Source organism: Sorex araneus, chromosome 9 (assembly GCF_027595985.1).
Source record: "Sorex araneus isolate mSorAra2 chromosome 9, mSorAra2.pri, whole genome shotgun sequence".
In the NCBI taxonomy this organism is placed as follows: Eukaryota; Metazoa; Chordata; class Mammalia; order Eulipotyphla; family Soricidae; genus Sorex; species Sorex araneus.
Window position 1 is genome coordinate 59,285,886 of NC_073310.1, and position 18,599 is coordinate 59,304,484.

At 38.0% G+C, this 18,599-nt stretch overlaps 1 non-coding gene and 1 pseudogene across 1 annotated transcript; both read right to left on the reverse strand.

Moving 5' to 3' along the window:
• The window catches only part of LOC101554021 (60S ribosomal protein L31-like), a 192,283-nt pseudogene that overhangs the window by 4,920 nt on the left and 168,764 nt on the right, over positions 1-18,599 (reverse strand).
• On the reverse strand, positions 3,962-4,034 carry TRNAK-UUU (transfer RNA lysine (anticodon UUU)). The gene has a single exon. It is a non-coding gene; the product is annotated as a tRNA-Lys (tRNA).

An 18,599-nucleotide genomic window follows, 5' to 3' on the forward strand; every position in this document is an offset into this window, starting at 1 on the left:
GATGAGGGCTGAAGAGACACACTCTGTTCTGGCACTGAGTCTCAGACATTAGAGCTGCCAGGAGCAGAGTTGGGAGCTGTGGGAAGCTCCAGGGTTTGAATTCATGTCGTCATGCTCTCTAGCTCTTTGAGTCCCTGAGTGATTTTCCAGACCTTGTAATTTGTTTGTTTTTTAACCACCTCTCTTGCCCCAACTTGTTGAAAGTATATTTATGTGTGAGATTAACAATATAATCATCAATGCATTTCATTTTGAAAGTCCCATTGGCTTTAAAAACTATTTGTGGACTAGAGATATATAGCAGAGTAAGGTATTTGGGTAGAGGGGTGGGGTAGTAACATTGTACCCCAAAGAACATAAACATTTGTACTTTTATAAACCAATGTTATAGTAACAAATATCACTTGTATCACTTGTAGTCCCGTTGATCTTTGATTTGCTTGAGTGGGTGCCAGTAACGTCTCCATTTGTCCCTGTCGCGTGCTAGTGTAGCCCAATGATATCTGCTTGCTCCAGGAATAGGAAGAGTCTCAAATTGTTGATTCAGGGATTTGACGAAGAAATCTGACCATCTAGTTGGTGGGCGGTCACGAGGTCTTCTGATGTCCCGTGGAATCCAGTCGGTAACAGCTCTAGTCCAGTGGTTGTCTCTGAATCACATTACATGACCGGCCCATCTGATTTTTGATGCCTTGGCAAATGAGACAGCATCCCTGATTTTTGACAGTCGACGGAGGTCAGAACTCCGGATTCCTTCTCTCACTTGAGTGAGACATGATATTCCCAGCATAGCTCTTTCGATTCCTCTTTGGGATACACTAATAGCATTCTCATCCTGCTTGCGTAGGGCCCAGGTCTCTGAGGCATATGTTAGTGCAGGAAGAACGGTGGAATCGAAAAGATGTGCCCGGAGTCAGAGGTTCTTCGTTCTCTTAACCACTTCTTCAACACTCTTGAATGCATTCCACGCTGTTCTCTTCCTCCTGTGCAGTTCTGGCACCAAGTCATTCCTCATGTTGATTTCTCGACCCAGGTACACATAGCTGCTGCATTTGAAGATGTTCGTTCCATTGAGAGCAAATGGAGCTTCAGGGACCAGTTCGTTTTTCATGAACATCGTCTTGATGAGATTCATCTGCAATCCGACCTTTCCACACTCGTGGTCGAAGTCGGCCAGCATTTGTGCCGCTTGGCTAATTTTGGTGTTATGAGAACGATGTCATCAGCAAAGCGGAGGTGGTGTAATTGCCGACCATCTATTTTCACTCCCATTTCTTCCCATTCCAGTTGTTGCATGATGTTCTCAAGGGCGGCACTGAAGAGTTTCAGTGAAATGGTATCACCCTGCCGCACCCCTCTCTTTATATCAATGATCACTTCCTTGTAGAATGGTGAGATCCTGGTGGTGAGTCCACAATACAGCTCCCGGAGGATTTTGATATACTGAGTTTGAACGCCCTGTTTGGCCAGGGCTTCGATGACTGCTTCAGTCTCTTCGATTCTGCTTCAGAATCGAAGGCCTTCTTTAAGTCGATGAATGTTAGACAGAGCAGCATCTTGAACTCTCGTGAAACTTCAATGAGTTTGGTCACTGCGTGGATATGGTCTATAGGGCTGAATCCCCTTCAGAACCCAGCTTGCTTGAATGATTGTCCTTCGTCTAGTGTTCTGCCTATTCTATTCAGGATGACACGAGTGAACAACTTGTAGATGACAGACAGCAGGCAGATTGGGCGATATTTGCTGATGTCGTGGATGTCTCCCTTCTTGTACAACAGAACGGTCCTGCTGGTTTTCCACTGAGATGGAACCTTGCATTCAGACAGGTAGCATGTGAAGAGTCGGGCCAGTGTATTGATGAGTACTGGCGGCAGATTCTTCAGGTGTTCGGGTCTGACCTTGTCCGGACCAGGTGCTGTTTGAGCCTTTACCAGCGATATGGCGTGTCGGATTTCAGAAGGGAGAACATTGGGAATGACATATCCATCCTTCGGAATTTTGGTATGTGTGTAGGTGGACATGGCTGTCAAAAAGATTCGCGTAGAAGTCGTGAATAATCCTCTCCATTGCCTTACTGGAGGATGTGATAGATCCATCAGAACGTCGGAGAGCAGTCATCTTGGTCTTGTAGTTGCGAAGTACAACTAAGATGATTGTCTGTACGGACACTGGCATCAGAAGCATCCATCAAGGACCTGATGGTGCAAGTGCAGAAGATCAAGTACGACATCATTGGTCTGACCGAAATGAGGAGACATCAATCACATCACGCCATTTTGGACACTGGAGAAGAATTGTTCCTTGGAACATGCGACAACAGAGGCGTTGGTGGCATTGGTGTCCTTGTCAACAGGAACTTGACCATGAGCATAGATTCATTCAAATGCCTAACAACCCGAATTGGACGATTACACTTGAATAGATGTGGCTCACTGCGTGCAGTTTCTATCTTCATCATCCAATTATGATGAAGAAGAAATTGAGAGGTTCTACATGGAACTGGAGAAGTTCTATAAAGAAGACCACACCTTCTATAAGATCATTGTTGGTGATTTTAATGCCCAGATAGTCCGAGAAGGTCTCCCGAAGAACTCCACATTGGGACACATGGCCTAGAATGGAATGGTCAGGGTGAGAGACTGTCTGAATTCATCATGTCAACCAAGACCATCCATGGTAACTCACAGTTCCGGAAGGCCAAATCTAAATGCTGGACATGGGAGTCTCCCAGTGGACAGTTCCACAATGAAATTGACCAAATCATATTCAATCGAAGGTTTTGCCTGTCCGATATCGCTGTTGTCCCAAAATTCCAAATGGGATCGGACTACCATCACCTCTGTGGGAAATTCTACTTCACAGAGTGGGGAGAAAATCTGCAAAATTTATGTCTAAGACAGCAACTCCCAGAATGACCACCAACTGGGAGCTCTTTGGCACTATTGCAGCAATGTGGGAAGATGCCATCCTTGACAATATCGACGAGGAATACGAGACTGGTTCAGCACCTCCATGTATGTGCCAAGAATGCCGAGAGTGAGAGAGCCACAAATAGATGCCTGTCTTCGGAAACTCTCAAGCTCATTCGTCAACGTGGTTTGGCGTGAGCCTCAGGCAACCACAAGCTAACGTCCGAGCTCACAAAGCTGTGCAGAGATGCGATAAAGGAAGACCTCAAAGAGAGAAGAGCAGCAGTGTTGGCCAGTGCAGCAGAAGCTGGGAAAAGTATTCACAACGCTCGCCTGTCCTTCACCAACTACAAGTAACAAATATAATATTTTAAAAGTTTGTGTTATCCATAAGATGTAATTTCATTTGCAAATGATGGAGAGACAGAAATTCTTCTTGTGATGCATCTCTATTCAGAAAGGTAAATGTCTAAAGCCAATTGAATTGGCACCTTTCACCTCCACCTAGTATATGTCAGTTGCAGAGAATGAGACAGACAAACATAAGGGACAGACAAACACATAGGATACATGGACTATCTAAGCTTTAGGTTTCCCAGGAAGCTATCAAGCTATCAGTGGTCTCAAAAGCCATTTATTCAATGAGTGTCTCTAGGATACTCATTGAACAGATGACCTACAGGAGAAATTACACAGTGACAGAGTGCAGCAAACCTAGAAATAATGTATCCAATTTAGAGCTCCAAAATGCACAACTTCTCCAGAAAAGGTCTTACCTTGTTTATTAGAAACACAGCAGATTATTTTTAAAAATGTAGAAAGAGTCATTAGGCCAAGATTTTTGCTTTGATTTTTTTCTCATTTGAATTTTTATTAATGTAATTTTTATTGGGAGCATAATTTTATTTTATTTTTATTTAAATTCTTTTATTGATTCACCATGTGGAAAGTTACAAAGCTTTCAGGTTAAAGTCTCAGTTATACAATGCTCAAACACCCATCCCTTCACCAGTGCACATATTCCACCACTAAGAATCACGATAAAACGTTTCCGCCTGAACAGGGACATGAACCCTGGACCCTCAGATTAAAAATCTGATGCTCTACCGACTGAGCTATCCGGGCTTTTGCTTTGATTTTAAGGCAGTCTGTTAGGAACTCTGTAAAAGAAGAAGAAGAATGAACAAAAATTAATTACAGGATTTATGCTTAGAGTTGCAGAAAAAATAGCCCAGCAAACTTCTATAGGGATCTACTATTTTTCACAGGTAAATTCATCACTGGAAAGTTCATATTTCATATTTCACTATAACCTCACTATAACTTCATACTTATACATATAGTTTATACTTCACTATAACCTCTTTATTTGCCCTGCAATGAAGACAGCACCAGTTTATTCAGACTTTTTCTTTTTTTGATTTTTGGGCCACACCCGGCAGTGCTCAGGGCCTACTCCAGGCTCTGTTCTCACTGATCAGTCCTGCCGGGATTCTGGGGGCCACATTTAGTGCTGTAGATAGGCTTGAGTTGGCTGCATTCAAAGCAAGTGACTTACCTGCTGTACTCTTTATTCAGCCCTCCTCAGACTTTTTTCTAAGTGTCACCAGCAATCTCTCTGCCACCTAAATTGAAAGGACACAGATCAAATCCTTTTAAGACATACTCTTGTGACTCCCTTTGTTGATAGCGATACCCTGGTTGTGTATCTTGAGTTGAGAAGCTTGGCAAGCAAGTGTAGACACCAATGTTCTAGAAAATATTCCTCCGTGCACTGAGAAGTTCTCTGGAGTAAGAACAACTGTATTCTTAGCTTAGAGGCATTCACCCAGATTCTGAAAGGATAAGACAAAAGCTTTTCCCTTAAACCTTGTGTGAGTCTTCTTCTTTTCTTTCAATGAACACCTTTCTTTTGAATCCTAGTTTTGTGTGTATGTGAGTTCAGAAGTGTTAGTTTTTTAAGAAAAAGAAGAATGTAAATAATCTGTTTCTGAGGGAAATCTTCCTTTTAACCTCTCTTCTTAGAGGCTATCAGCTGTACTTTGGAAATGGAGAAAAGAAAAATAGACTGTCCAAATTTCAGTATCTTGAGAGATAATTAGTCTAAAGGATTAGAAAAATTTTTAAATAAGCATGAGATCTGGATGTCAGAAGGATCGGGGAAATTTCTGAGAATGAAGAATAAACAAGAGAAGATGTGGCACATACTCTATCCCTCAACTCCTTACCCATGGCAGGCAGGCTGGACCAGTGTAGTGTTCACACACAGCCTTAAGCCAAAAGTTAATCTCTACTTTCTTAGAATGTCAAATCAGGTCTCTTTCTTTAAATTGTCTTGAGTATAAAATATCCTGGGTGATCAAACCATTATAATCTTCCAGACTTTACACACCTGATGTTTGTTAAAGCACTACATGGCAATAGTATATCCAAAGCATGTTTAGAAACAGTCCAGGGAACATGCTTTACACTTTGCATAAGTAAAACAGTGCATTTTAAGTCTTTCTTGAGTTATTTACATGTGTATTGCTTGAATAAGTTCAATTCTAAAACCTGGGGAAGTTTGGGGGAAGTTTGATTCATCAGACCTTCATGAACCTCAGCCATTAGGTATCAACAATACATTTAGGTTTTTTTGTTTGTTTGTTTTTTCCCTTTTATTGCTGTCACACACAGCAATGCTCAGGGGTTACTCCTGGCTCTGAGCCCAGGAATTACTCCTGGCAGTGCTGGAGACCATAGGGCTGGATGCTGGAGATCCAACCCGGGTTGGCCACATGCAAGACAAATGCCCTACCTGCTATACTATCTCTCTGGCTCTGAATTTAGTTCTTTTAATATAGAAAATGTAGACAAGTGTAAAAAGTTACAAGGGCTGCATGCGGGAGGGGGAGACGATATGTGTCGTGTTGTTCCGTTGTCCGTGGGCACTCGGGGTAGTTCTCTCTCGCACTCGCCGCTCGAGTTCGGTGTTCTTGAGCCGCTGTGTAAGGACCAGATCTGGACGGCTCCTCCTTGTTCTCTGCTTCTGTGTGTGCTGCTGTGCTCTCTTCTGTCTCTCTGTCTCTGTCTCTGTAATCTCTCTTCTGACCTCTCTCTGGTCTCTGCTTCTGTGTCTTCTCTGTTCTTCTCCCGTGTCCTCCTGTGTGTCTCCTTCTCTGTCTCTTCTGTCTTCTTCTTCTGTCTCCGCGTCTTCCCCCCACAGTCTTAGTTTATGTAGCAAATTACATAGGGTGGTGACACAAAGGTGGGTTGAAGATTGACAAATCAACAAAGAAGGGTAAGACCATTTCTCGAGGAGATTAACAAAATATCATCTAAAGAGATTACTAGGAGATCCGCTCAAGGGTGGAGTCCAAACAAGGGTGTGTCAGGGTGTGAGCTAGTAATCTGCTTAAATAGTTATAGTAAATTTATTTCTAATATTTCTAGCAATGTCATTCTATATAAGCACAGTAAGAGATATATCAGACTTAAAGTTTGGTTCTTCCTGAGGACATTCTCTGTAGATTCCAGACCACAGTCTTCAGGCCAGGCAGGGTAGTCTTCCTAACCCCAGCAGGGTCCTTGTCTCGTCGTTACTTTTGGATCATGACAGCATTTGTCTATGACCATGCTCTCAACTTATAGTTGAGTATTGTGGCGCTTTGGCCTGGCCCATTTCAATGCCAGGGTAGCTCACAGCTTGCCATTCCATCCCTCGTCGGGACCTTGCTTTTGTGGTACTAAGAACTAAGGGCAACTGAGTTGAGAAAGTAGGTGCCCGGGAGTAAATATTATTGGAGTCAATCGGCTCCCAAGTTACAAAACATATTATTAACTGTCTTCCTGTGTCCATACGGAAAGGACATTGCTTTAAGGTAAACTAAGTTCTCTGCAGCAAGGCTAAAAGGACAAGCCCCAAGTTATCCTACAGACAAGAGAGAATCATCTAAGAAAGTTCTGCCTAAGCTTTTTGAATATTGTCACTAAGAGTTTATTATTAAAGTTGCAAGGAGACCTAATTTTTAGTTCCATACAGTTTTGGACTTACAGAAATCAAGTTTGGTATTTTAGTAAATTTTAATGTCTTTTCCATATATCACCTCTACTAAAATTGTACTTTTATTTTGATTATAATTATAGAGAAATTATAATTATACAAGTGTTGAAGAAAAGAACAGTGATTTTTCCCTTAGTATAAAATGTCCTGCAAATGTTCCTTCTGGGCTTTGCTTTATTTTTGTTTCTCTCTTTGACTGTTTTTCATTGTGCATCATTGATTAATGTAGTTGACTGTTAATCAATATTAGCAGCCATGGTAGTAGAAATATTACTGAATTATAAATGATCCTTAAAGATACATTCCAAGAAGCAATCACTTCTAAGGCTTTTATTTTTTGTTATCACAATGTTGACAACTTTGATATCAGGATTTTAATATCCGGTTGGATAATGAAATTTCTACTTAACACAGATTTTCTCTGTCTTTGTGTTATAACTGAATATTTCTTCAGGATGGTGAATGGTAATTTTTCTTGGCCTCTTTTCATTTAAAAATTCTTAACAGGGTTTCTATTTTCAAGTCCTACGAGTTCATAGACATGAGAATAAAGGAACAAAAGAGAGATACTTATGTAAGAAGGAATAAAAAATACATCCTCTTAGCATTCCAGTTGGTCCTCTAATCCAGGTAGGTAGGCTGCAGGTTATGTGTGGGCTGTAGGTCTTTCATCAGTGGTTGACAGAAACATTGACAAGAATCTAGAGAAAGAAAGTGCCTTTGTAGAGGTGAACATTGAGAAAGGCTCAGAGGAAAGCTGGCTGATAAGATTGTTTCATAGGAACATAAGAGTCAGAGTATCTCAGGATCTCAAATACATCAGAATCACCACAATTGCTAGGTCCCCAAGGGGAAATAACCCTCACTTCATTAGCTTTGTTCTTGCTCTGTGCAGGTCTTCTAGGATTCAGTATTAAAGGTATTTTCTTTCTTAATATTGTTTTATTTGTTAATTAAAATAAAAAACAGAAAGAAACACTTTTTAAAGGTAAGTTTTATATTAGTGGAAAGTACAGGCAACTTTTATACTGAGAAATTTATTATCTTGGGATGCCAGACCTGTCCTTTCCAATGGCATTGGTTATAAATTATTATTGGTATTAGTTAATGATGTTAATTAATCTGAGCATCAACTGTGTTTAGAGCCTCCAGTTGGTCTCTCCCTTAGCTCTACCTCACATCTGCTGACAAATGTTTTTATTGTATCTACAGATACAATACATTCATTAGCATACATTTGATTTCTTGAACCACCTATGACTTCTATGAATGAGACTCCAGCTTATCTTTGGATTTTCCAAATGAGTTTTCATCGTGCTTTTCACAATACCCTGAAGAATCTACTGCCCGAGTAACAAGGGTTATTTTTTTTCTCCTAGATGGTTTTGAAATTGTTTTTCTTTCTTCCTCATGCTCCATTTCACAGTAGTTAAAATATATAGGTCTACAGAGATTGATCCATAAGAGAGCTCAAGGAAATTACTCTAACCAAAGAGAAAGATTTTCTAACCTCATCCTACTGGAAAACACTAAATTTTAAAGTAAATAAATGAGACACATTGAGTGCTTTGCTGAAATATTATTGATAAAGATAAGAGCTAACATTTAGTATATCATGATAATAAATCTTTCTCACCGAAGATCTCAGAATATCTTATTTTTAAAAAATTTTTACTTTATTGAATCACTGTGAAAAATGTTTTCAAAGCTTTCAGGTTTATGTCTCAGTCATATAATGATTAAACCCCCATCCCTTCACCAGCATGTCCCACCACCAAGAACCCCAAATATACCCCCCTCCCGCACCCCCCCAACTGAGTGGCTAATGATCTTCACTTTATTCTCTCTATATTTTGAATACATTCAATATTTCAACAGAGAACTCACTATTATTATTCGAAATTTTCCCCCAACAATCAAACCTGCTGAAAAGGCATCATTTGATAATTTGTTTTCCATTGCTGAGAATGAAGATTATATGAGCTCGTGCTGCTGCAACAGCGGCCACGCGGTTTTGGATTTCTGATATTTTAGCTTAGTTCACAGTCTAGATGCATTTCTATAAGAAGCCACTGGGTGCCAAAGTGGGTTAGTAGACCTCCGGGATCATAGACTTTAAGGAGTAGAGGGGGCTGTTTTGTGCGCAGCTGCTCCGGATCTCATCTGGGCAGAGAGCGTGCCGGTAACACCCCCATCCCATGATCTCCCACACGCCACGTCACTGCAAACTCATACCTCTGGGTTGTGAGTTCTAGAAGATGGCGGATGCCATGTGGGAGCCACTGCTGCCACTGCCGTCTCCCCACAGAAAGAAAGGGTTGAGAGAGAAAATCCTTTTCCCTCCCCAGGTGGCATGGGGTTGTAGCTCAGTTCACAGTCTAGATGCATTTCTATAAGAAGCCGCTGGGTGCCAAAATGGGTTAGTAGACCTCCTGGGTCATAGTCTTTAAGGAGCAGAAGGGGCCGTTTCGTGCACGGCTGTTCCAGACCTCATCTGGGCGGGCATCTCAGAAAATCTTGAGAGTCTGGAAGAGTTAATCATTTGCTAATACCCCCATAATTAGGTGTACGTAGATACGGCATGCACATTTCTTTTTAAAGAAATATTTTATTGAACCACCGTGAAAAAAAGAAAAAAAAATACAAAGCTTTCAGGTTTAAGTCACAGTCAAATACTGATTAAACCACCATCCTTTCACCAGTGCACCCGTTCCACCACCAAGAACCCCAATACACCCCCCTCCCACCCCACTCCCCATCTAAGTAGCTAATGATATTCCCATTATTCTCTATATACCTTGAGTACATTCCATATTTCCATACAGAACTCACTATAATTGATTGGAAATTTTCCCCAACAATCAGGCCTGCTGAATAGGCATCATCTAATAATTTCTCTTCATTGCTAAGAGTGAAGACTTTGAGTCCACGCGGCCGCTACTGCGGCCGCACGGTTTCGGGTTTCTAATATTTTCGCTCAGTTCACAGTCAAAATGGATGGCTGCAAGAATCCGCTCTGGTGCCAAAATGGGTTAGGAGACCTCAGGATCACAGTCTATAGGCGCGGAAGGTCTGCTTCTCGTGCCGCGGCTCAGGTTCATCTCTGGGCGGAAGGCGCTCTGGGAACGCCCCCCTCCCAGGACCACCTACAGGCTACGTCACTAAAGAAAGTCCTACCTCCTGGTTGAGGGGTCTTAGAGGGTGGTTCTTACCACGTGGCTGCTACCGCCGGCATGCACATTTTTAAGTACCCAACTCCAGAATCTTTATCTGTCTACCACATACACTGGGTATCAAACCAAGGAATCAGAATCAGGAATCAGAAAGTTCATCAGACCCAGGGACTCTGAGGAGCACCATTTTGTGTTGTTGTTGTTGTTGTTGCTTTTTCTTTGTTTTTTTTTTTTAATTCTTTTCAGAAGCAGTTAAGAGGTACAGAGTGAATGAGTTAACCTTGACTTTCATTCCCCTCCTGCTACCATGGAGTGCATCCTATTGTGGATGTAAGGAATTGCTTAGGGTTAATATCAGTTATGGTGACTTGTCATCTCACTCAAGAATAGGAACTTTGGATATAAAAAATCCTATTTAATTGAAAATTTCAATTAAAATTATAAAAAATACCATTTAAAACACCCTTGACAGTTGCCCCATTGACACACTGTTATAGATACAGCAGAATAAGGATATTGTCTTTAGTAGAAATTCTTTGGTGGTTGAATTTATAAACTGGGTTTATAAACCAGAAAGATGGCTTAAATTTCAGGAGAGCATCTTTAGAGGCAGCATAATTAAACCCAATGGACTTTCTTCCTCTATGCAGACCAGGAATATAGAATAGATTCTTTTGCTTGCACTTAAACTTTGGAAAAATCCTATGATGATCTAAGAGATTGGGGAGTAGCCAAACTGAAAAGATTCATTAGTTAGGGGAAAACTAGTGGAAAAAGTGTATAAGAACTGAAAAGCCGACTGTGAGAGTTTGAAGAGATTTAATGAAAAGGTAGAAAGTTTAGGGATTATAAAAAAGTAATGAGAAGTGTTATCAGAGGAATAATGACTACAGAGTCCAGCATCAGAAAAAAATAATAACCGAGATATTAATGGGTGAAGTAAGTGTGAAACACTTGAAAAGACAATTCTACCAAACTATAACACTATCTTTCCTATTAATGGCAAGGACCAAGTCATATACGGGATTTTGGTGTATAAAAAGCATTGATATATTGAGAAGCTATGGGGTTTGATAGCTTCTGAATATGTTTGCTAATGACAAGTAGTTTACCCTGCTTCCCCAAGGTTTAAATTGCCTATGTCAATTATCAGAGTTTTTATATTCTAGTCATTCTACTATATAAAGTTCTCCAAAGCACTCTCTTTTATGGAATAGGTACACAGGCAACTATACTACTGAAATAAAGTTAAAAAAATATTTGAATGTTCTATATCTCATATATCACTGTATCACTGTCGTTCTGTTGCTCATTGATTGCTCAAGTGGGCACCAGTAGCGTCTCCATTTGTCCCTGTTGCATGCTAGTGTAGCTAATGGCTTCTGCTTGTGCCAGGAACATGAAGGGCACATTATTGTTAGTGTTTTTGGCAAATCAAATATGTCACAAGTAGCTTGCCAACCTTTGCCATGCGGGTGGGATGTCCTCAATAGCTTTCCAGGCTCTCTGAGAGGTATGGAAAATGAGCAGAGAGTGTCTTATGATGTGTTGCATAGACCCCAGGAATATGTTCACTTGTACGTGAAGCTCAGGACGAGCGTGTGGGAAGCGGCCTGGAGCATGTTGGTGGTTGTGTTGTGGAGGTCAGCTGCCCAGGCTGGGTCCCTTGGAGCGGGGAGGGTTCTCACCCATTGCCAAGTTCTGGATGGTGACCGATGAGGAGAGTATCTGGTGGCAGCAGGAGGTGGCTTATGGGCTAATGTATCTCATATATAGTTCTCATTATACCACTAATTTTCTTTTAAGCTATAATAAAAATGACATCACTGGTGAAAAATAAAACTGGGTAAGCTATTTAGCTTTTTGTATTTGGAATATGCATGGTTATTTATGATTGTGAAATAACTTAGTGGCTTCCCTAATCCCATTTTTAAGCACATAAAAGAATATTTTCTTTGTTTAACAAAATTGAATTAATCATTCCTTACTGTGCTTAAATATTTGGATTGGTTTAATGTAAAATGGATTTTGACCTTTTAAAGCTTGTGATCTTGTGAACATCTTCTGTGGCTTATCAGGTTAGGGAGAATTGACATCAGCCTTGGGAATGCATTTCTTGTACCTATCTGCTTCTCATCACTCATGGATTGACCCCGAGGGCCAATGTAGTGTCTGTTTCTTTATGGTTTAAGAATGATATCATTCCTCTTGGCAGTTGGGAACCATTAGCTCAAACAAACAAAAAAAAAAGCAGAAGAGAGAATTCAGGAAGGAAGATTAGCATTCCAAGTCAGCATATCACCTTCCTCAACAGTAGAATCATTTGGTATTCAAGTGAACTATTCTTCTGATTTTTTTTTAATTAAAGTGATCTTTGTAAAGTCCAGGGTGGTTGCTCATCCTATTCTTTGGAGGCTTTCTCTATAAGAAATGCTGTAACTTTTATAATAGGATGATAGCGTGTAGTGCCTGGGATTTTAGAAATTCAGATTGTTGACTTCAGAGATTAGAAATCTACTTAAGTAAATACTTATCTTATGTCATCTTTGGCCAACATAACATCCCATCCTGAATTTTTATAACTTCCAATCAAGAAATGCCAGTATCCTCTCACACTGACAAATTTTATTTTTAAAACACGCCATAGCCTTTGGTAAAAAATAGAGGTGTTTTTATGCCTACTGATTTCAGTTCAATAATGTCATTGAAATTGGTATTAATCTATTTGTTCTTGTCTATTTTGTAATACATTGTTCATCTTTTTGGAGATTAAAGGAAATGAAAATAAAATGAAACATAACCTAGAAAACTTTTCAACTTAACTAATTGCAATTTGTCATTTTGAAATTTTAGCCCCACCACCCCAAAGTGTTACTTTAAAATAGAAACATTATATGAAAGTCAAGGAGTCAAACCAAAAACTTTTTTGAAATATGAAAATAAAATTTTTTTTGAAAAAATTTTTGAAATATGAAAATTAGTTTATAAACTTGGAGTTCAATTCAGAAATCAGCAAGTTGAGGTTTGCAATACATGTAGCAAAAAACAAATATATGCAAAGAAATGGATGCAAATTACTCAGAGCTACAACTCACTAGATGCAGGAATCATTGAGAGATCTTATAGGTCATGCTAGAACCCATAAATGGAACCTTAAGATTTTCTAATATTGACGGTGAAATCTGTGACCTTCAGTGTGCCTTTAACTTTTCAGGAAGGAGATAAATTATAAATTTGCTTATATCCTATTGGCTTTTGTTAACCTGAGCCTCCATGAAAGCTTCTAACATTTCAGGGTGAGGTTGGACCAAGAAGCTTCCAGAAAAACATAAGGGGAGATCAGAGTAGCAGCTGATACTTCTGAACTTATATTCTAGGTTGGTAAGTATAGTTCAATAGATAGCAAATTGAACTGATGTATCTTACTTCTCATGAGTATCAATCATTTCACGTCTATAAACTCAAAGATATAAGCATGGCCCTTGGGTTAGGAGCTAGGCTAAAGGTCAGAGCCACCCACAAGATCAAGTTCAGTGACCTATTCTCAATGAGGGGCAAGGGGTTGTAAGTTTTCATCTTGGAAGTTCACAGTTCAGAAATGTCTGCTACTCTTGGTGGGTTCATTATACTAAAAGTAGATACAATTGCTTGATGAGCTTCTCAGCACTTAACTCCTGTCTCTAATCAGTGCACGCTTAATGAAGGCCACACAAATTAATTAGTGTAACTTGTAAATGCTGAATAAGCTGAAAGTAGTGTGAAAGAGGTGAAGAAGGTGACTAACAGTGCTTTTTCAGAAAGAAAGAGAGCTGCTTTCATTAGAAATGGCTTGGGGGATTACAAGCAGCAGAGAAACAGCGAATGTTACATCTATTCACACTTAGAGCTAATTATGTTTAAAATTCATGTTGGAAACAATCCACGTCACTTATGAAGATGGTTAGATGGAGCATGAACCATGTGATATTTCAGAATATTGTCTGTGATGAACTGTTAAGACAAACTTGGAATGATGACAAAGGCATTAAATTAGCTTTAAATTTATAAAGTATAGAAATGTGCTTAAAAAGTACATTGTACTTGTAAAGTACAGAATTTCTATTTCTAATATGTTAAGTTTACAAAGGCAGATGTTTTCCACTCTTTAGAAGCCTGTGTTCTCTCTGGAATACATATTCCTTTTTCTTTCTCTCCCCTCACATGTAAATTCCTTTACGTAAAAACTGATTTGCTTCACACACACACACACACACACACACACACGTTTTCAAAAGGCGGGGAAGAGACCACAATATGTGAGAACTAAGAGAAATTTCAAGTATAATTTTGTTTGTCCTTTTTGGCAGGGAAGGAACATATTTCTACCCATTAGTCTACCCTCAATTGAAGGCTTTAGTTGATAACTCACTGCTCACTGACCCATGGTGCTTGTTCTGGCTGAAGTATCCTTGCCTCTAGAAAAGATTCTTCCAGGAGTCTTAATTCTCTGCGCTGGGTCTAGAAGATTCTTCTATATTACCCTCTACTTGCCCTCTACAATTCCAGGGAAGCTTTCAAATGTAGACTCAACACATTTGTGTTCCTATGATAGCCATGATTTGGGGTGTTGTAGGTGGCATCTCTCTTTCTTTCTTTCTTTCTTTCTTTCTTTCTTTCTTTCTTTCTTTCTTTCTTTCTTTCTTTCTTTCTTTCTTTCTTTCTTTCTTTCTTTCTTTCTTTCTTTCTTTCTTTCTTTCTTTCTTTCTTTCTTTCTTTCTTTCTTTCCTTCCTTCCTTCCTTCCTTCCTTCCTTCCTTCCTTCCTTCCTTCCTTCCTTCCTTCCTTCCTTCCTTCCTTCCTTCCTTCCTTCCTTCCTTTTTCTTTCTTTCTTTCTTTCTTTCTTTCTTTCTTTCTTTCTTTCTTTCTTTCTTTCTTTCTTTCTTTCTTTCTTTCTTTCTTTCTTTCTTTCTTTCTTTCTTTCTTTCTTCTTTTTTTAAAATAAAAGAGGGCAGGAAGAAATAAAGGCACACTGTTATGGGTCAAACTAAATATAAGTGGCATATTTTAGTGACTAACCGAAATCTCCTTTTTTAAGGAGATTGAATAGGTGAATATATCCTTCTTCATAAAATCAGCTACCAATTCTTTATTTTTTTTTCTTCTTCTTTCTCCACCACCATATCCTCCTCCCCTTAAGTTATTTGGTTATCTAAAATGATGATCATATGTCCCAAGTTTGTCTGGCAATGGATGGTGAATTATAGCAGTTACCTAGCAGTCCACACATGATTTCTCCAAATTCTTTTATTTATCTAATATTTTTTCCTAGAGAATATATGTTTATTTTTCTCAATGTTAATCTATAACATCATTATGTTCCTTTTGGAAGAATGAGTCATTACTCTCTTTGTATATTTTTCCTCTTTATTCAATAACCATTTTGCATATTTTCTCTCAAATAAATGAAATAAATATTTTTTTGTTAAAAGTCAAGTACATTTTTATCATAGTTTAGGTAACATGGTAACAATAATGTTTATACTATTGATGTATAGATTTGCTGTCTTTCCCACCAAAAGCCAAAATTCTTTTATGCATATTTTTATTTAGTAAAAGTAGTGTTATGTTTTAAAGTTGTTTTAGTACTACTAGTAGTAGCAGCAGTAATTACAACATTAAATATTATATTAGAAGTTGGGAAATCCTTGACTCTACTGCTATGCTCACTTAACACATTAGCACAAATGCGTGGTAACACATTAAGTTGGTAGAAGTCAAGGACAAGAAATTTGATAGCATTAAGAGAAAAGTAACTGATTATATATAAAGAAAACCTTTAAGACTTTCAGTAGATTTTTTTCATCATTATAGGTTGGACAAGAGTGGTTTACATAGTCAAATGACTGAAAGGGGAAAAACCGCTAAGCAAGAATACTATATTTAGCAAAACTGTCCTTTAAAATGAACCATAAATGCTTTCCCAGATAAATAATAGGCAAGGGCAGTTAATCACTAATATAGCAGTCTACAAGAAAAGCTAAATGAATGAATTCAAATAAAATAAAAATATACAAGGGGAAGCATATTGACAAAGATACATTACCTTAACCATGATTAGATCACTTAATTCAAATTTAAAATGTAAGATAAAGTATTAAGTGATTACAATAAAATTTTGATTACTATGTACTATGTACAATATAACTTGTAATAGCAATAATATAAACTGTGCATGTGTGGGAGGGAATTAAAAGTAGAATTATTCTATGAGCTTGAACTTAAATGATTATCTTTGAGAAATAACTTTAAGACATTTTGTAAAAGCCCAAATTACCTACTCACAAAAATACTTATAGAATATTCTTAAAAATAAAACAGAAAAGAATAAAAACACATAAATACAAAAAATCAACACATACATAAATAAATCAAAGAAAGTGATAGACAAAATATCTACTAGACCAATAGAAAACACATCATGACAGTATTAAATCTTTCTCTATGAATAATTTAAGTGGAAATGTATTAAATCCTCAATCAAAAGACAAGGAGTGACTGAGTAGATTAAAAAATGATGAACCAATGTTTTGTAAACTTCCCAAGTTGGCTTTTCTTTTTTGTAATGCAAGTGTCTGAACCAAGCTTGGTACCCAAGCTTCTATGTCTCAAAGAACATCCACTTCAAAAGGGGTAATTAGAACATAAGGCCCACCACAGAAAACTATGCAGTGCTGGGGATCTAATCTGGGTCTCCCTCATGCAAAGCATGCACTCATCTCTTTGAACTATATCTATGTTCTCTATATTTATTATATAAAATAATTTTATTATTTAAAAATGATTTTATGCCAATCATATGCTTAAACGCCTCTCAATATCAACCAATTAAATTTTAAAATACTTGGCTATTTCTAAGCAAGAAATGTTAGTATAAGATAAATATTTGGCAGAAATACTCTACTGTAATTCTCTTTTAGTTATTATAGTTTAAGAGAATTCCTATAATAATGACTTAATTTAGCTTTGGTGTTTTTCCATCTAGTCAGTGGTTTCCAATATGAATTTCTTAGAAATCAGTTTGGAAAACAGTGTCAAAATGAATGGGCCATTATAAAATTAATAAGTAGTCATACTATTATCTCTTATATTTATTGATAATCTTTCCTTTTCTTTTCAAGGGCAAATCTGCTTCTGAGAGCATTTAAAGAGTAAATTTTTATAGATGACTTATCATTATTTTCAGTAGAAAAGCTATTGTTCTTAGGTTTTCAATTTATACCCACTTATACATTAACAAAGCATTGAACTTTATTAAGTGAACCACATACATTACACATACATTGGGGGATTTTTAATAAGTCAAAAATTAAACAGCAATAGTATCATTGCAATGGAATAAAAAAAATAAAATCCCAGTTTCCTAATTCATAGCCAATTTTGAACTAGTTTCCAGAGTGGAAACCATTCACTTGTATTTCATTCTCTATGGAACTGAACCTGACAAAGTTTTAACTGAGGCAGGAGTAGGCAAAACATAGCCTGCATTGGAGAGAAAATACACAAAAACAGGTGTCAGATACAATGGGAAGTAAATATGCATCTAAATCAGTAAACTTGGTGAAGAGTCAGTGTAGAAAGGAGAAAGAGGAAGAAACTACCCACTCCCAAACAGACCAATTAAACAAAAAAATTAGAATGAAAAAGATGTCCAAAAAAGTTCTGGATACTAAGAAAAATGATTCAGGTAGCAGAATAAAAGAGGTAAGACACTGAATTGCAAATGGAGAAGACTTGGCAGCTTCATGTGGCTTACTGATAAAAACTTGTTGATGGAAACAAACTTCCATTTGATTTACAGTTCTTGCAAATATGTTGCCCTTCATTGATGCAAGTCTCATATCATTCCATGGCTTAGAACATTTAAGTAAAAGGCTGTCTAGACTTGTATTTGATTAACAGTGTACTTTTGGTAGCTAACAGGAGAAAAGTCAATTAGGGATTCTCCATTATAGACAACACGATAGACAGAGAAAAATGAAGAGTCTTATATTCTCTGAGGCACTGACTTATAGATAACTTTTCTTCAACAAGCTATTTTTTTTTTCGGTCATTCAGTACTGAATCCTATCTCAAGTGGGAGGTGGCATTTCCTTTTAGAGCCTAGCAATACACATTATGGGAAAGGAAATTCAGCTACAAAACATACAGGGTATAAACAGATGTGCATTACAACATTTTCCACAGAAGGGGACTTGAGGGCTAGCTTAATTGCTTCACCCCACAGTGTGAAGCCTAAAAAGATTACAGTAAAGTGCTTCATGAATATTTATTAAAGTGGTAAATAAGAAGAAGGAGATGGGTGTCTATAGAACTCAATGCAGTAATATTCCTGGAGAAGGAAATAAGGTTAGAAACTGTAAACTTCTTATTGCTACTTGTGTCAGAGACACAAATTATTCACAAATGGTACGGGAAACTCCCACACCTCTCTTCCAAT